This window comes from Vanacampus margaritifer, chromosome 8 (assembly GCF_051991255.1).
Source record: "Vanacampus margaritifer isolate UIUO_Vmar chromosome 8, RoL_Vmar_1.0, whole genome shotgun sequence".
Classification (NCBI taxonomy): domain Eukaryota; kingdom Metazoa; phylum Chordata; class Actinopteri; order Syngnathiformes; family Syngnathidae; genus Vanacampus; species Vanacampus margaritifer.
Window position 1 is genome coordinate 15,171,518 of NC_135439.1, and position 17,789 is coordinate 15,189,306.

At 42.5% G+C, this 17,789-nt stretch overlaps 1 protein-coding gene across 3 annotated transcripts in view; it reads right to left on the minus strand.

The window, feature by feature from the left end:
- The window catches only part of cpne5b (copine Vb), a 94,911-nt gene that overhangs the window by 33,257 nt on the left and 43,865 nt on the right, over positions 1 to 17,789 (minus strand). The gene's annotated exons all lie outside the window — the stretch shown is intronic.

Genomic DNA, 17,789 nt, shown 5'->3' on the forward strand with positions numbered 1-17,789 from the left:
TGCTAAGGTCAAAACTTTATCTATTATCTCCGGTAATATGTTACATTCTGTCTAAACTAGTGCTGTCAAGGTTAAAGCATTAACTGATTCAATCACAAAAAATTATCGCAATCATGAATTAATGCAGATTAATCACACTATTAATTTTGACCATAGATTTTGGTACGTTTAAGGTAGTACAGGTTGTGTTTTAGCAATAAACATAATTACGTGCATTAAAGTAAAGCATTTAATACATGTTTGTGTATCACATTTAGAATATTTGTTCATGTCAAAATATTGGTGTCATTTTTTCCCCCCATTTTAAATTATGCAAGTAATTAACTGATTAGAAAAAGAGGATGAGTGTGTGCAGTGGATAATTTTTTTGGGAAGATTTCCTCATAACATTAAATGTCAAAAGAATCAGCACATAACTGGTGCTCTTCAAATTTGGTGGGGAAAAAAATGGTGATTAAAAAAGGCTTTTTTTAGGAAGCGATAATTTGTGATTCTAAGATGTGATTAATCTGAATAAAAAATGTAATCGTTTGACAGCTCTAGTCTAAACGTAAATATACCTTAGTTGCTACTATCCATTTGGAGTAGACACTCATCGGCCACAAGAGTTGCTACTGGGGTTGTTCGGGATGTTTTTTTTTCAGAGCGATACCAGTATGAGTACTCAATTCTTGAGAAGCCATCAATACTGATATCAAGTACTGATACCACAAATACTTTGATTCATAAAAAAACAATGACAATACATTTTAAAGAAAGACCTGTATATCCCAATATAGCATTTGTTGTTAAAATTGCATGAAATTTATGTAAAATGTTCTAGTCTCCTAATTGCTTGTTCCTTGAAATAGGGCTGTGTACCAGCCTGATGCCGATACCTGGTATCGGTACTCGCCCATCCCTAATTGATACACTACAATCAAATGGAAAGCATGCAACACAAGGTACATGAAAGCAGCAATGTATATTAGAAATACAACTACAAAATACAACCACATTAACAAAAAAAACATCTAAAATCATAAATGAAACCACTCTAATAGTGTGAATCAAAACTGAGCATTTTTCCTTTTCGAAGGCAGAATCTTTGATACAGCTCTCATATTGTATTATAAATCTGCAGTGTGCACTGATACCTAATGAAGTCTACAATAGTTGGGAAAGTGGTCCAATTTAAAAGAAAAAGATTAATTTTAATTTTTCTCTCACTCTCGTATATACTTTTGTCCCATTCATAAATGCAACATGAACAAACATAAGTCTGTTTGATTACTCATGAGCCAAGACACTGAGTGCCAGATTGCACATTTAACATCAAACGAGGCTTGCACTATCTCATGCAAATTGAGGTCATGAGCGGCATGTGTGAATTTGCATGTTTTTAAATTGTCCAGATCAAATGATTCTCAAAGAAAAAGAAAGATACAAGAACCAGAAATTATATCCACTCATTTGTAATATACGGCATATAATAATCTAATATACCATACATACTGTATTTGTACTTATTTATTTATTACATTCAATTATATTGCCCATAACACGGAAAATTTACGGTACATTACAGATTGTAAGGAGAAATGATGTGAGGATAGTAAATGCTACATAAAAACACACAAGCAAAACTGTGCACAGTAAACACCTGATTACCAAAGTCAAATGATTTCAGTAATGTAACAGACCGTAATGATAATAGTCACCATAGTTTGCAAATCCATTGTCGACATTTTAGCTTTTAAACTTCCTGTGGGCGTCGATGATCAGAGTTGTTGGCCCCCAACATTACAGAGCAGCTTTTGCTTGGGCTATAATAACGCCTCCCTGGTAGACTAAAATTAAATTCATCTCCTTAATAATTCATTGGTGCGTTTACTGTAACAAATAATCCCAAAGAAAACCATTAAATGTGCACCAGACTCTAACATTGTGCAACTTGCTGAAAATGTACTCCAAAAACTTTTAACAGCCTTATTAAAACTTCCCAGTTGGTTCTCTTCCACAAACGAATTGGGCTGCAAGTCTATTTTGCTCCACAAAGAGGCTATCTATTTGGCTGGGTCCTCGTCGTCTTAAAAGTTGTTTTTGTATTTTCCGGCGACAAACATTTGTTGGCTGTGTAAATTCTTGAAAATGGTTGTTTCACTCCCGTTTGTTCTCTACTAAAAAGTCATCTGTGTTGTGCAGATTACCCCAACTGAGTAATACATGAACACCACCACCCCATCCCCGCTCCCTCTTTAAATCACAACAGCCCAATCATTTTGTTGTTTCCTTGGAAAATGTAGCACTTTGTTTTAAACAGCAGGAAATAAAAATGATTTATGTGTCTCATCTGAGGATTATTACGGTTGCTGTTGATATTTTACAAGTTGATTAATGACCTTGTTAATCACTCGCGTGTCATATTAAGAAGTAAGTGTCACATTAGCTTGGAAATATCGCATAAGGCGGGATTGTAACAGCAGGAGGCCATCTCAAGGACATGGAGGATAAGAACATAATAATGAGTCAATGTGTGGGAGGTTTGCTAACATAATTGGGCTGCAGAGTCAACGTTTTACAACAATCACCCACAACAGTTTTAAAATCCAATTAGAGCTTAATCATCTATCTTAGATGATATCATTTACAAAAAAATATGCTCAATATATACAGTAAGCCTATATTACCATAGTAGTTGTACAGTCATACATTAAACACATTATAATATCTTTCAAGAGGAGGCAAAATGTCAGCTAAATAAAGTATAGCAAATTAGCGTTGCACAACTTCAGTGCTAGCTAGTGCAAGCTCTACTGGAAGACATGCAGCGTAATTAATAGCAAAACGTGTAATAGAGTTTGATGTTTTACAGTTTTAATATTCTTTGTTCCCACAGAGCTCAGAATGTCCATATAATATTGTAATATTCTGTTTGTATGTGTTGCTGCTTCATAACATGTAAGCTAATTTCTGTTAGCTCAGCGATGCATTAAATGTTCGCATTAAGATGGCAGACTTTAATTAGATGATAAGATATAGTTTGGCTGAATATTATGGTGTTAATTTAGCGGTGTCAAAATTAGTGCATTCATTCTAAATTAATTTACATCTCTTTAACGCCACTTAATTTGTTTTACCGCGCAATTAATGACCGCCCCTTACTTGGAAAGCCGGTACTGGGGGAATTCCAGTGGCAATGCAGCAGACACGTCCACGTCAAAATTTTGCAGTAATAAATGTACTAATAATGCACATATTTGTGTTCACTGGGTCAAGTTATGTTTTACAATAAAAAAATAATAATCAGAATTTCACAAGTTACTTCATGTTAAAGATTAGAAAGCTCTTAATATGAAAGTCTTAGAACTGCAATTATGCCATCTAGTGGCAGAAAATTGACTTCACACTCGTTTTTTACAGTACAGTACATCTTTTTAATTTTAACTCAATTTTATGAATTATTATGAAATTACTGTATCAATGACTTAAAGATGCAGCCATTTTTATATTAGTTTAACATGTTTTCCCACTTTTATGTTAACAAGAATATGAAAACTAAACAAATATATTTTATTGTATTTTTATTGTACATTTAGAACAGATTTAACCCCCTAGTTTAAATATACTGTGCTGTGTTTAATTTTCTTTTGTATTATGTGTCAGTTTGACAGTAAATGTCATTTAGGCAGCTTGAAGCAAGCATGCTTTGCAGCATATTCAGAGAACTGTGTGAGTGACAAAATTGAGACGCTTAAATGTGTGTTTTGATAACTTAAAGTATGTTATATTAACTTTAGGTGTGTTTAAAGTGTGTGTGTGAGAGGTAAACTACATTTTTTTTTAAAAAGCTACTCATATAGTCTCCATATTATTTATATAACCTATTGATTTTCAACTAAACTGGGGTTCACTGTATCTCAAAAATTACCCAGTCACACAGCCATGTGTGTCTTTCTTTTTAAGCTTGAATGTGTTGTGATCATTATTACGTTATTGTTTTTTTTTTTTTTTTTAACATACTGCTACAATCTTTTGAAGCTAGATAACATTTTGTCCAGAACAAAGATTGTGCGACATACCCTAATATTTTCTTTAGTTGACACACTAAAAAAATAGTGACTAGATTTCAAGCTTGGAAACACAAATCTCTTTCCTGCCTTCATTGTTATTTTCCCTTGAAACATGACACGACACATAGGCTAACATGATGTCACTCTCCAGATGGGAATGCTAATTTTGAAGGCCCAGAATGCTCCTCTTCAAGCTGTAAGCACTGTAGTTCCTCTTTCTTATGAATTCTATGGGGTAGATGCCACGGACTTCCGACTTCCGGGTTTTACACATCAGCGCCGTTTCCGGCCACTGCTGACCGCGTTCCAACACTCGCACCCCCACCCCTGTCCCCCCCCCAACCGCGCGCTCCCGCTCATCGGCGGGAGGGCGTCTCGGCTATCTGAAATGCTTCGGACACTGAGACAAACTATACACTCGCAGTCTCGCTCCCATCGACGGGAACGCGCAACAGAGGGGCACAAAGGCGGAAGCGCAAGTACTGGGACGTGGCCCACACGTCGCAAACCAGAAACGGAAACAAAGTTGATTGGTGAAAACACGGAAGTCGGAAGTCCCGCCTCCTCCGTGGCATATAGCCCATAGTGTACAGTTTATGCGTCATTAAGTCAGACTGGCATCTCCTCGTCTATTTTATTATTTGTCAATTATTAGTTTTGTTTCACGCACACATGCGAGGGAAGACAATCACTGAAAAATATGTGATCTCTATTCAAATGTTGTCAAATGTTACTCATTGCTGTACTTAAGAGGCAGTTAATAGCGCTATCACTTGGCAGTGAATGGTACTTAAGTGACAATTTGCCATTATTGGAGAAGTGAAGTCAGGTGTTAGCTTAGTCGTCATTGTAGGAAGTGGGAATTTTTGAGCAACACGTTGTTTCATCGGGACCGGTATTTACTTTGTGTTATTTATTATATTATTTACTTTGTGTTATTCTTTTGCAATGAAGAAAAAGAAGATGCAGAACTTTTAAATTACTCGGTTGGTTTCCCTACATCCACGTTTATATATAAATATGAATACATTCAGTGCACAACATGCAATCGCAGAGATGTGTTAAGGTCAGAGTGAGGTGGCTGCACAAACACCGCTATCTAAAGAAATAAATTTGCCTACAAATTATTTGTATGTTGCCATGGAAAGTGCTCTCTTCAGCTGTGTGCAGAGGTGAGTTTTTAAAAAGTCAACTGGGAAGAGACCTTTAAGCTGCACACTGAAAGACCTCCATCAATGTTCAGGCAGGGGAAACATCCATCCCTGTCATGTGTACAAGTGATGTGAGAAACTGTGAGTGCTTTTTGGCACCAAAGATTTAATGCAACAGGATGTTATCAGCCACTGGCCTTGAAACGAAAAACATACTCATGTTCATGTGCAGATTTCAACAGATCTATTTGAAGGATGTGAAATCCAAAAATCAACAAGTAGAACCCACAATGGATGCACTCTGTTGACAAGTAACTTCAATATATGTAGTGTTTGGCAATGAAATGTTAAGGTCTGCAATGCCACGCATAAACAGAAGATATGTAAGAAGTTATGGCTGGTTCTATTTAGCTTTAAGCTACAATATTTAATCAAAATATTTGTCAGTCACATTTTGCGTTCTTAACTTAATTTACAATCACATATGTTTACATATCATGATCATGGCCATCTCACAAGAGTCTGTCAACATTTTTTTTCAATAATAAGTGCAGCCCCACTGGTCTAAATATGGTATTCTGGTTAATAATGTGTTAGTGGAATATGAGTTAAGCAGCAAAATCCAGCCGTTTTTATCCATCTCAGGGAGCGGCCATTTTGCCATTTGCTGTCGCCCAGCTTCAGAAAACAGGTGAGCTGTGATTGGTTGTTGCCTGAGCCCTGAGCAACATTGATGTCATCTTCAGTCGACAGCAAGTGGCAAAATGGCTGCCCCCTGAGATGCATAATAATGGCTGGATTTTGCTTCACAAGTCTTATTCCACAAATGTAATATTAATCAGAATGTCATGTTTAGACTAGTGAGGTCACATATAACATTATTGTCAAGAAATGTATAAGGCTGACTTCCACATTAAACAACTGTCTGTCCCTAGATCCCCTCAAAATTCTTGTTTCACTTTTAGATGCCTTAATCCAAGCCAATCTAAGAACCACTGGAAAGAGGAGATGAAAATCTGATTTGAAACTCACTATTGATTTGCAACAGCAAAAAGTAATACTCCAGTTATGGAGAAGAGATCTCCCGAGGATGACACACAAGATGATAGAACTTCCTCAAATGATCCAAAACAATGAAACAGAACATGCATCTAATAAATGCATCTAGAAGGTGGTGATAGAGCCGCAACATTAAAGAGCTCATCTTGCAATAGCTGAGAATGATTGAAAGAAAAGACCTCATCTCATGTATGAGATGAGGTTACTGTGGAGTCAGAGAAACGGTGCATGTATAATATAACCTGCCCATCCGTCGGCGCAATGCTTCAAAGGCTCGGCATTAGTTTTTGAACCCCTAACATTAAAGCAGCAGTGAGGAATAATTGGCTTGTTTTGTTTGCTGGCTTTGCCTACAGTACTGATGTCTAATATAGTTTTTATTTAGGTCTGTGTACTTCAAGGTAAACGTGGAAAAGGCCAGACGCTAAAGATGCTACGGCAATGAACATAAACATTCAATATGTCCGTGTTTCATACAGAGCAATGATTCAAGTCCCAAAGTGCTATTGAAACATCGTTGTATTCATGGCTGACATTTAGATTTGAATGTATTTAATGTCTAGAGGGCACAAATTGTTGATCCCTGTGAACCCTGCCTAGCAACAAGTGACATGCAAACACGTGCCATAACAAAAAACTTGAGCATAGGCGTGTCTAGCCCTTTTTTAGGGGTGCATTTATCTAAAAACAACACAGCATCGGTAAAAAAAAGAGAAAAAAAAGAACGACTTTTATTCAATTGTATCAGAGCACTAGTGCTACAGTTTTGTAATGGCAGCTATTCACAGTCAGATGTTCAAAGTCAAGTTTCGTTCACAGATAAGGAGCACTAGAGATCATCCGACCTGTTGAAAGTGAGATTGTGCTGGATGTCGTCCAGAAGTGCACTTTGGCAAAGAGATCCACGCTTAGAAAAGAACCCAAAGTATCTCATTGATTTAACAGTGCGCCTGAGAACATCAAACCTTCCCTGATAATCTAGCCAGACAAATGAGAGGTCTGACATGACTAAAAAGAAATAGAGGATGAACAATGAAGTCTTTAAACAATATTAAAAAATGTAATTTCTTAAATGACCTCTCAGTTACAGAAAATCGGCAAATTATATCAGACTCAAGGTTTTGGTAATGAAAAGTCTTTATTTGTATATAATAGATTTGTTTTTGTTGAAAAGGGTCATCGTATTTTCAGAAAAACTGTTGCTCAAATGGAATGAACGGAACATCCTGTTTTGAGCCTTGAATCTCAATCTTACTTTCAAAGAAAAAAAAGTATCAAACCCACCACACATGAGGTCAATTGCATCCATAATTAACACCAGTCAGTCACATATCAAAACACAACAGCCCCTTTTACTCTGCCAAGTCAAGACGTTTGTTTTCCCAGATCATTGTTATGTATTAACAGCGCTAACACAAAAAGGGGAGACCGAGTTGCGCGTGAAACAATGCCTTACTCTTGTTGAGTACTTTGTGAAAGGGAGGAGCCTTCTCCAGACTGCTTATTTCAAGACCACCAGATATTCAATACGATTTAGATAAGGGTGCATGCAAGGCCACTTAAGAATAGTCCAATGTTTTATTCCTCAGCATTTTCGGTTTTAGCTGTGTGTGTGTTTTTTTTATTACTATCCTGTGGACCCATGACCTACAGCTGAGACCAAGCTGTCTGTATAGCTGACTGGACAGCACATTTCTCTCCAGATTGCCTTTATTGTCTTGGGATTTCATTGAACATGAAATACACGAGCTGTAAGCACCACGTTCGCAAAGTTCTTCTACTTTCTGTATCTGTTGCAGAAATGTGGTGAGGGAACATATCAGTATAATTCACAGTTATTATAATATAATATAATATAATATACAATAATATAATATAATATAATATTCATTAGTGATTACTAGACCTACAATTATAACATATGTTGATGTAATAGAACATACTTTTAAAAAAAAAAAATTATGAATTATTACTTCACCACTAGATAGCACAAAATCCTACATACTGTCCCTTTAAAGAAAATTCTATACAGGTATTGGGATATACAGTGGAATACAATTCGGACTTCAACCAAAATAACTGAGTAAAAAAATGCCTCGGAATGTGAACTCATTTTCGGAGTTTGAATACCCAAGCAAAGCAAGCTAAGGCGAACATACCTTGAAAACAGGTAGCCGAGTGAAGCTCACGTTGCGGTAGTTGAGACGATGCACTGCTCATTTCCAGTCAGGTCGTGAATACTCTTGGAGGCCCATACTCGCGATCGCATTTTGATTTTTCCACAACAATTTTCTTCGCCATGGGCCCAAAGAAAGACAACAATGCCAGTGGCAGCAAAGAAAAGCATACAGTGCTACGAACCACAGTGGAATTAGGAAGGAGATTATCGTGCCGTTGTAACTACCGTGACTACTTCTGTAAATACTGGCACGAGGACCCCCCTTAGCTGTTCAACAACGTGCCTGATGTTAACAACTTAGTAGTCTAAACTTAATTGTCTAAATTTAGTAGTCTAACAATATGCCCAATGTAAAATACACAAACTCAGCCCTGAACTAAAGCTAGCATTAACGTAGCATTTATCATCCACTGATGCCATCACACCACAACAGGTAAGGTAAGGTATTTTTGTTGTTTAAATGCTGTACTGTACTGTAAATGTAAAAAATATAAATATAAATTAAAATAGGAATTTTCTGTTTTTGGAGCTTGGGAACGGATTAATTGCATTAACATTATTTATTTATTTATTTATTTATTTATTTCCTTGTTAACTGGAAAAATAAACAAACTCTGAATATCGACCAATGGTCTAACCTCCTCATAAATCACATTTTAATGGAAAAAATATCGGCCTCAAATAAAAAACAAATATCAAAATTCATAGAAATATGGTCTACGTATATAGAATATTTTAACCTAATTCTGGTTATTTAATTCTGCCTGTTAGCGAGAGCCACCACATCGTGATAACTTACATTGATGTCTCTGCATTTGGCAGTTTGTTACTAATGGTTGTGTTTTTATAGTCAGGAACCCAGTTGCTGCCAACAGGATCGAACAGATTCACCTCCAATGGGCACTAAAGGCTAATATTCGGATTCACTGCATGCCAGGGGACTAACGCTACAGGTGCTGTCCCACCTGGCTGGGCGTGGGCGGGTCTGCCCCTCTGTTGGCTGCTGGGTGGCGGCTGCGTCTTGGTCGTTCCCTGGGTCTCGTGGTGGGTGCTGTGTTGCGGGGCTCTCCCTGGTGTCCGGGGCGGCGCCGCCCCGGCGCGGTCCGTCGCTCTGGGTCCGGCGACGCGGGTCGGGGCCTGTGGGCCGCCGGGGTGCCCCGTGGTTCCCTCTCCCCTCCCCCTTCCTCCCCCTTGCTTCCTCTCCCTCTTCACCTCTCCCCGCCCGTCCTCCGCCTCCCTGTCCCTTCTCCCTCGTCGCCCTTCCTCCTCCTCTCCCCCTCTCTCTGCGGCCCTGCTGCTGCCTCCTGCCCTTCCTGTCGTCTCCTTCCCCCGTCCCCTCCCCCTCCCCTGTCCGCCCTCCTCCCCCTCCCCTAGGCCGGGGGTTCCGTCCGTGGCCCGGGTCTCGGCGCTCCGGGGGCCGGGGGAGTGGGCGGGATTGGTGTTGTGCCCGCCCCGCTCCGGTGGGCCTCCGGGCACTTCGGGCGGGCCCCGGTATCCGGGGGGCAAGCCCCGCCGGGGTCCCGGTGGGGTGGGTGGGGGTTTTGGTGGGCGGGTGCGCCTCCCCCCCCCCGCCCGGTTGGGGGGGGCCCAGCTGGTCGCTCCTCTTAACTCACTGCACTAGTTTTGCACAATACATTTTAGGGCACATAACACACTTTGGGGGGGAGTGGGGTGGGGTGGAGACACCGTCTCCGCCCTGCAGCTCCCCTCCAAATTTTAATGCACCACACAACTGGGGGGGGGGGGGGGGGCATCGGTTGGGGCGGCCGCGGTATGAAGCAGTGCTGCGGTCGCCTGTCTGGGTGCACCCCCCCCCCCCCCCCCATTAATTTATTTTAATGCACCACATACGCTCATTGACATGCCTGGGGGGCGGATGGATCGGAGCGGGGGGGGATATCATTTCCCTCTGCTCCGGTTCACCTGCCCCCAATTTTAATGCACCACACACACACACTTATGTATATACACTGGGTGGGGTCACACACACGGTTTAGGGGTAGAGTTCGCCAGTCGGCGAGCTGGCGAACTTAGTAACAGGGTTAGTTTTTCACTTAGATCGTTGGGGTGACGACCGGGGCCTCTCCCCGCTGGGCCTGGGGTTCGGGGATGCCGCCCGTCCTCCGGTGCCCCCATCTCCCCTTCTGCCCCTGGTGTTCCGTCCCTCCGCGTGGTGGGGTGGGCGCGGGTGCCCTCTCCGCTCCGCTGCCCGGCCCCCTCTTCGGCGCGGATGCCTGGGTGCGGTGTGTCCCCGGGGTCCGGGGTCGGGGGCTGGGGGGCTGTCGGTTGGTGGGGGTGGGGGCGGGGGGCGGGGGCGGCTTGGTTGGTGGGGGGGTGGTGGTGGGGGTGCCGGGGTGGGGGGTGCTGGGGTGGGGAGGGTGTCTGGGGATTTGGGGACCTGGGGGCGGTTGGGGCTGGGTTGGGGTGGGTGGCGGGGGTGGGGGGGCGGGGGGGTCGCGGGGGGAGCGGGGGTTGTGGGCCGGTGGGGTGCCTGGTGGGCCTGCAGTGCCCCGTCCTGCTGCGTTGGGTTGGGGGCGCGGGCCGCGTTGGGGTGGGGGGCGCTCCTGCTCCGGGGTTTGCTCTCCGGCCGGTGGCCCCTGCGGGGCCCGGGGGTCGTCCTTTGGCGCGGCCGCGGCCTGGGGGGCCCTGAGGTGTTGCGCTTGCTCTGTCCTGGCGGGGGTCGACGGCTCCCCTCTTTGGTGGAGATTTTCATGCATGCTAGATCCACCACACCAGCATCTATCGAGACTCAGACACAACTTGTTTCTCCCTCAGGTCATTGATTCGGTGGAGGCTGGTGTCTGTGGATCTCACTCTGCTTCGTCTGTCCTTTCTACCTTTCCTCAGTTTCTCCTTTGGGCCCTTGAGGTTTCCCTGATTTGTTGGAGTTTGGATGTCTTTGGGGTTGGTGAAGGTTAGTGGCCCGGTGGGTGGTGTCTGGTCGGTGCTGGGCTTCGCTTTTCTTTCTTTTCTTTGGTCCCCCTTTGGGTCTCCTGGCGGCCCCACGACTCTGGCTGGATTTTGAAGTGTTCGGTTTAGGTGAACGGTATGGGAATTCTTATTTATTTTTATTTTTTTTCGCACGCACACACGCACGCACACACACACACACGCACGCACACACGCACACACACACATAAAAAAAAAAAAAAAAAAAAAAAAAAAAAGGGAGAACAATGATGATGACATTTCAAATGATCAATACTGAGATCTCCCCAGAAAAAAAAAAAAAAAAAAAAAAAAAAAAAAACATTATTTCCTATGAGAAAAAAATGTTCCGGAGGTTTAACAATTCGGACTTTGAACACTTTGCAGGAACGAATTATGTTCAAACTCCGAGGTACCACTGTATAGGTCTTTCTTTAAAATTATCTGTCATTGTATTTTTGGGGAAATTTTATGCATCGAAAGTACTAGTGGTATCAATACTTGGTATCTGTATCGGTGACAATTCAAGAGTGAGTACTCATGCTGGTATCGGGCTGAAACAAAATGGTCTCGGACATCCCTAAATTTCAATATTATTCTTACTCTTATAAGTAGTTGTGGTGGTAGTAGTAGTAGTAGTAAAACAAAACAAGTAGTAATGTGACATGCATGCATCTTAGTCAAATGACTGTATGTGTATTTTTTTTGTTTTTAAAAGTCAATAAAATCCCAGTGCAAAATCCATCTCATGCTAGATGTGAGCCGTCATTGATTTCACTAATTCTCCACCAATTTTAAAACCATTGCTAAATAAGGTCCAACAAAATTACTGCCCTCACGACATGAGGGAAGGAATGGATGAGAATACACGCACATTTAATAAACTTGGAGACTCCAACCTCCTCAATTACCCACTGCAGATTCTACAGTGCCTCAGCCATTCATGACCTCATTTAACTTTATTACAACTACCAGTGGAAGTGCACCATTAATCAAATTGTACTAGGAAAGTGTTAGCAGCCAGCCACCATGAAAGTAAAGAAATTGACTCAAATGAGTGCCTGTGAGAAGGAAGTGACCCAGAATCCATCATGCTCTCAAATAAAGCACATGCTGCCGTTTTCCTCAGAGCTTTGTTCTCACCCAGCTGAGACAGATATTCAGTTATTATTATTCAGATTGGAGTAAATATTTGATTTGTTGACCTTCCATTGGCCACTACATGTCCTGTCAGAAGAAGCGCGTTGACCTGGAGGCTGAAACAAGACAGGGGTGTTGAAAGCAAAAAGTGAAACACACAATCAACAGACTCCTTTATCGCTTCCAATAGCACTAACACTCAGTGGGGAGCAAATGACACCTTAGGCAATCAGCATCGTAACAACGGCAGCCAATTGTACGCTTTGTTTGCAATCAATGATGCTGGGCCCTCTCATTTGTTTTGGAGGGAAAAACAATCTCATTTGCTAAAACCGTCACCTCGAAGTGTTTTAAGCCTTGCGTGAGGTGTGTAGGAGTAGAACGTTCTACGGATTCCCATCTGTCTGCTCATTCCCAAGCAGATGACTGCAAGGTGCAGAATAACCAAATAAAAGAGCGCATCCTTAATGACATCCGTGCATTTGTATACTTAGTGCAGCGTGTTTGAGCTGCCTCGTAGATTGAGATTTCAAATTAGATCCACAAGGACAGAAATTTTCTTAACAGACCGGCTCAGTGAGAGACGAGTGATCGATTGTTACCTGCAGGAAGAGGAAATGGACTTTAACTCAGTTTTAGGACACAATCAATGCTGGAAGATCACACAACTTTCTGTCATGTCGCTGAACATTCACATGCAGGCAAGACAAATTATTGTGAAGTGCAAAGGCTTTTAGAACTGTTACAATGTGTTTCCCCTTTTCATCCATCCATTCATTTTCTCTTCAGCGTACAGTATTCTGCTCAAGGGAAGGGTAGGGGCTTCAGATAGTCCCAGCTGATTTATAGAACAAGATGGATTTTGAACTAGACCAGGCGAAATGACACAATACAGTCATGTAATATTGTAAGACGTTAAGTTCAGAGATATGAATGTCAAAACTATTTAGATCTCAATCTCAATTTCCAATAATTCTGATTTAATCATAAAAAGGCATAGAGAAGATGGCACTCTGTTACAGAGAGGAATAACTCTATGCAACAAAATGCCTCAGCTTCTTCATACCTTTTCATAATCCCCCCCCCCCCCCCCAAGTTTAAAGAGGATTTGTAAGTTTTTCGACATTTATGTTACGACTATCAATAGTTTTTTATTCTTGGGAGTGCTCGAATCCTCCCCTTTTTTTTTCAAATTTTACGATCGACTCCCACAAAACAACAACAACAAAAAAAAAAGATAAACACATCTTTCGCTCATTGCATTTTAGAGTTCTTGCCCAAAATGATGTTGCAGGGAAATTCACTTGCCTATTTGCTGCACTGGATTCGATCTGGCTCTTCTTCTTACTCTCAACCAGGATAAAGATTGTAGTCGTCTCCATTTTTTTCTTAATGAGCAGCCACACAGGCACTGTGGGGATGTCACCTCCACAAAGCCTTGTTCAAACAGTTTCTTTTTGATTCTGATCAAGGAGTTGACGTTCCTGTGGGGCAGCCCCTTCGCTGTCAGACACATTTCTACAGAGCTCAGCAGCCTCGAACCATCCGTTTTCCATCACCTAGCCCCTTCAATCATGAACTGCCTGGGGGCATTACAGGCGCCACTTTTCATCATGGCATCAAGGACTTCCCAGTACATTTTAAAGATGGAGTTGGAGTGGGAAGAAGTATATCGGTTCCCACCCTTCTTTACTCCTTGCCATGGCGACTCAAGTGAATGCGGACAAAGGAAAATATTTGCTTTATGCAATTGTGCTTTAAATATTGTCAATAGTTCCAAATGAATAGATTTTTTGGGGGTGGGCTCAATTGCATTTGGGAGAACTTAACATTTTCAAAATATTTGTAGTGATAAAGACCAAACACAAAAACAGATTTGCAATGTGTGTCATGACCAAAAGATAATAGCACTTTTATTATTATTATTATTTTTTATGATGTAGTGGCCTGTGATGGGAATAAAAACTATAACTACAGTAGAATTGTTCTGACCACTGTACTTGACTGGCACACAAAAAAAAAAAATCAGCCCTGGAATTTTGAGGCCCGGCTTGACTCCTGAGCACCCCTGCCTAACACATAGATCTGGCACTAATATTGATTGATGTTGTTACACTTTGCTGTCTATATTAAAAAGGGATTCATGGACTGGTCCCTCTAAATCGTGTGCTAGTCTCTTGGGGTAAAATGGAAGGAAATAATCATTAAAAAGCACTGCATCGGCCTCAAAAGACACCGGCCCACCGGGCATCTGTCCTGCATGCCAGATGACCAGTCCAGTCATGGCTGTATGGCTCTACGCTTGCTTTCGAACACTGGATCTATGGGGTATATCCCACGGAGGAGGCGGGACTTCAGACTTCCGGGTTTCACACATCAGCTTTGTTTCTCGCTCTGGTTTGCGACGTGTGGGCCCAGTACTTACGCTTCCGCCTTTGTGCAACTCGGTTGCAGTTACCGTCGACAGTGTGTCTGTCTTTCAGAGATGGGCGGGAGCAAGCATTTGGGGGGCGCAGGGGTGGGGGTGCGAGTGTTGGAACGCGGCCAGAAGTGGCCGGAAACGCGCTGATGTGTGAAACCCGGAAGTCAGAAGTCCCGCCTCCTCCGTGGCATATACCCCATAGATCCAGTGTTCGAAAGCAAGCGTAGAGCCATACAGCCATGACTGGACATCTGGCATGCAGGACAGATGCCCGGTGGGCCGGTGTCTTTTGAGGCCGATGCAGTGCTTTTTAATGATTATTTCCTTCCATTTTACCCCAAGAGACTAGCACACGATTTAGAGGGACCAGTCCATGAATCCCTTTTTAATATAGCTACCCCGCCGTAGCGTTCACATTTAAGCTAAAGACCCAAACAACACCAGAACGGATTTCCAAGCCGACAAAGGCCTTGTTTAGGCTGGCTGCCCAAATCCGATTTTTAGCCCATTCAGATTGTATGTAGATGGCTCTTTTGTAGTCTGAATGGTCACAAAGCACATGAAATCCCATTTTTGCGGAACCGATTGAAACCACATGCGGGAGGTAGTTTCAGATCTGATTTGGACAAAATGCGTCTCAGTCTGATCAGGTCAAAACACTCAGAATGGATTTGACTGTCCTGACGACACCCATCAGATCTTCACATGCGCAACTGGAATCAGCGAAATAGTGCCTGGTCATAGCTATAGATATATGGTCGTTAAAAATGAATAAAGAAAATAAAGAAAAATAAAAGAAAACCGCTTGCAAGGAATGGGAAGTACAGAGCGGTAAACAGTGTCACATGAGGTCAAACATTACACATGCTGGGTGCCGCCTCCATTCTACGTCGTTGCTACAGCAACCTGTCAGATGGGTCAATAATGTGGCTCAGTGTGAACAGGGCCAGATCGGATTTGGACACTTGCTAAAAACAGTCAACCCTAAAAATTGGATTTGAGGAGGAATCCGATTTGCCTGCAGTCTGAACGCAGCCTAAGACCTAGTCCTTCATTTTTTATTTTTTTAAGAGAAAGCTCAGTATTGTTCTTTCTGTAATCTTACCGATTCGACAGGTCATCATCATTGCTCTCTCTCTTTTTTTTTTCTTTTCTCTTTTTCTTTTTTTGTATGTGTGAGTATGTGCATGTGCGGGTGTGTGTGTGTGTGCGTGCGTGTGAATGTGTACTCATTAATTCACCTAAAACCTATTAAAAATCCCATACCGTTCACCTAAACCGAATACTTCAGAATCCAGCTAGAGTCGTGAGGTTGTCAGGAGACCCGAGGAAGGATCAAAGAAAAGAAAGGAAAGTGAAATCCAACACCGACCAGACATCACCTACTACCCACCGGGTTACCAACCAGAATCTTTCACCAACCCCAGAAACATCTAAATTCCAACAAATTAGGGAGACCTCAAGAGACCAAAGGAGAGACTGAGGAAAGGAAGAAAGGATAGATGAAGCGGAGTGAGATTCACAGACATCAGCCTCCACCGATTCAACGACCAGAGGAAGAAGCAGAATGTGTTTGAATTTTGGTAGATGCTGGTGTGGTGGATCTGGCATGTATGAAAACCTCCACCAGGACAGAGCAAGCACACCAGCTCCCCCCAGGCCACGGCAGTGCCAAGGAACAACCCCTGAGAGCAAACCCAGGAGCCAGGAGCGCCCCCCACCCCAACACGGCCCGCGCCCCAAGCCCTACGCAGCAGAACGGGGCACGGCAGGCCCGCCAGACACCCCACCGGCCCACAGCCCCCGCGCCTCCCACGAGACACCCGCCGACCTAGTCTTTCAAATGGTCTTGGTCTACTTGTTTGGTACACACCAAGGTTTCCTATTGTAGCCTTCTCACTCAAACAAATTGCGCAACAAAAGTTTAACCAAACCTGTGAAGTACTAGCAAAAAAACTGATAATACCTGAGCAACCAGCCAGTAAACATTCACAACTCCTACACATTCTATTTGACGTAACCGTACAACCTCAAGATGAGGCGAACTGTTAAACTATGCCTTGGTTTTGACTGTGTGACCTGTTTACAAAGATCTAGATGCAGCCTCAAAGGTCTGCTCTAGTTAAATATTCCATGAACTGTTCCCAGAAGACAGACAGACAGCTGGAGCCTGTAACAAAACACCAGCTTCCCATCTGCCAAGGCCCTACAGACAGATAAATCGAGCTTCAGGAGAGGTCTAGGTAGGAGAAGAAGGAAAAGAAGCCCTCAAGTAGTAATTACACTCGTGACCATTATTCTTGTCTGACCAGCAAACCTCTCCCCAAGGAAATAAGTCTGGTACTTGTATTTACTGTATGGTTGAAGGAAACCTGGCACTACACCGCAGTTACTCCAAGAATACATATTAGCCTTGTATCACAGACCCAGACAACCAATGGAGAGCTTGCAAAGTGCTGCATTGTGGATTCAGTCAAATGTAGACCGAGTGCAAAAGAGAGAATGAATGATACATGGCGGAATAAAACAGGGAGACAATTGTGTTTAGAAGCTATAATTAGCCTCTTAAAACCTTCGCGCGCACAAAAGCATCTAATGCATCTTTCGGTGGTGTGTGTTTATGTGAAATGTTACTTTGTAAAAGAACACCATTAGGGCCACTTCATTTATCACTTTATGCTAGAGAGGAAGAAGCAGAGAGAAGGTGTCACGACAGCTTTATCTGTCCACTATTCCAGACCTACATTAGCACACCTCGCTAGAGGACGACGACAGACATATGTGAGGGTGTTTTGTGGACACGAGCACTATACCAAAATACAATTAACAGCCACTTAAAATGTGCTTTCACCCACAAA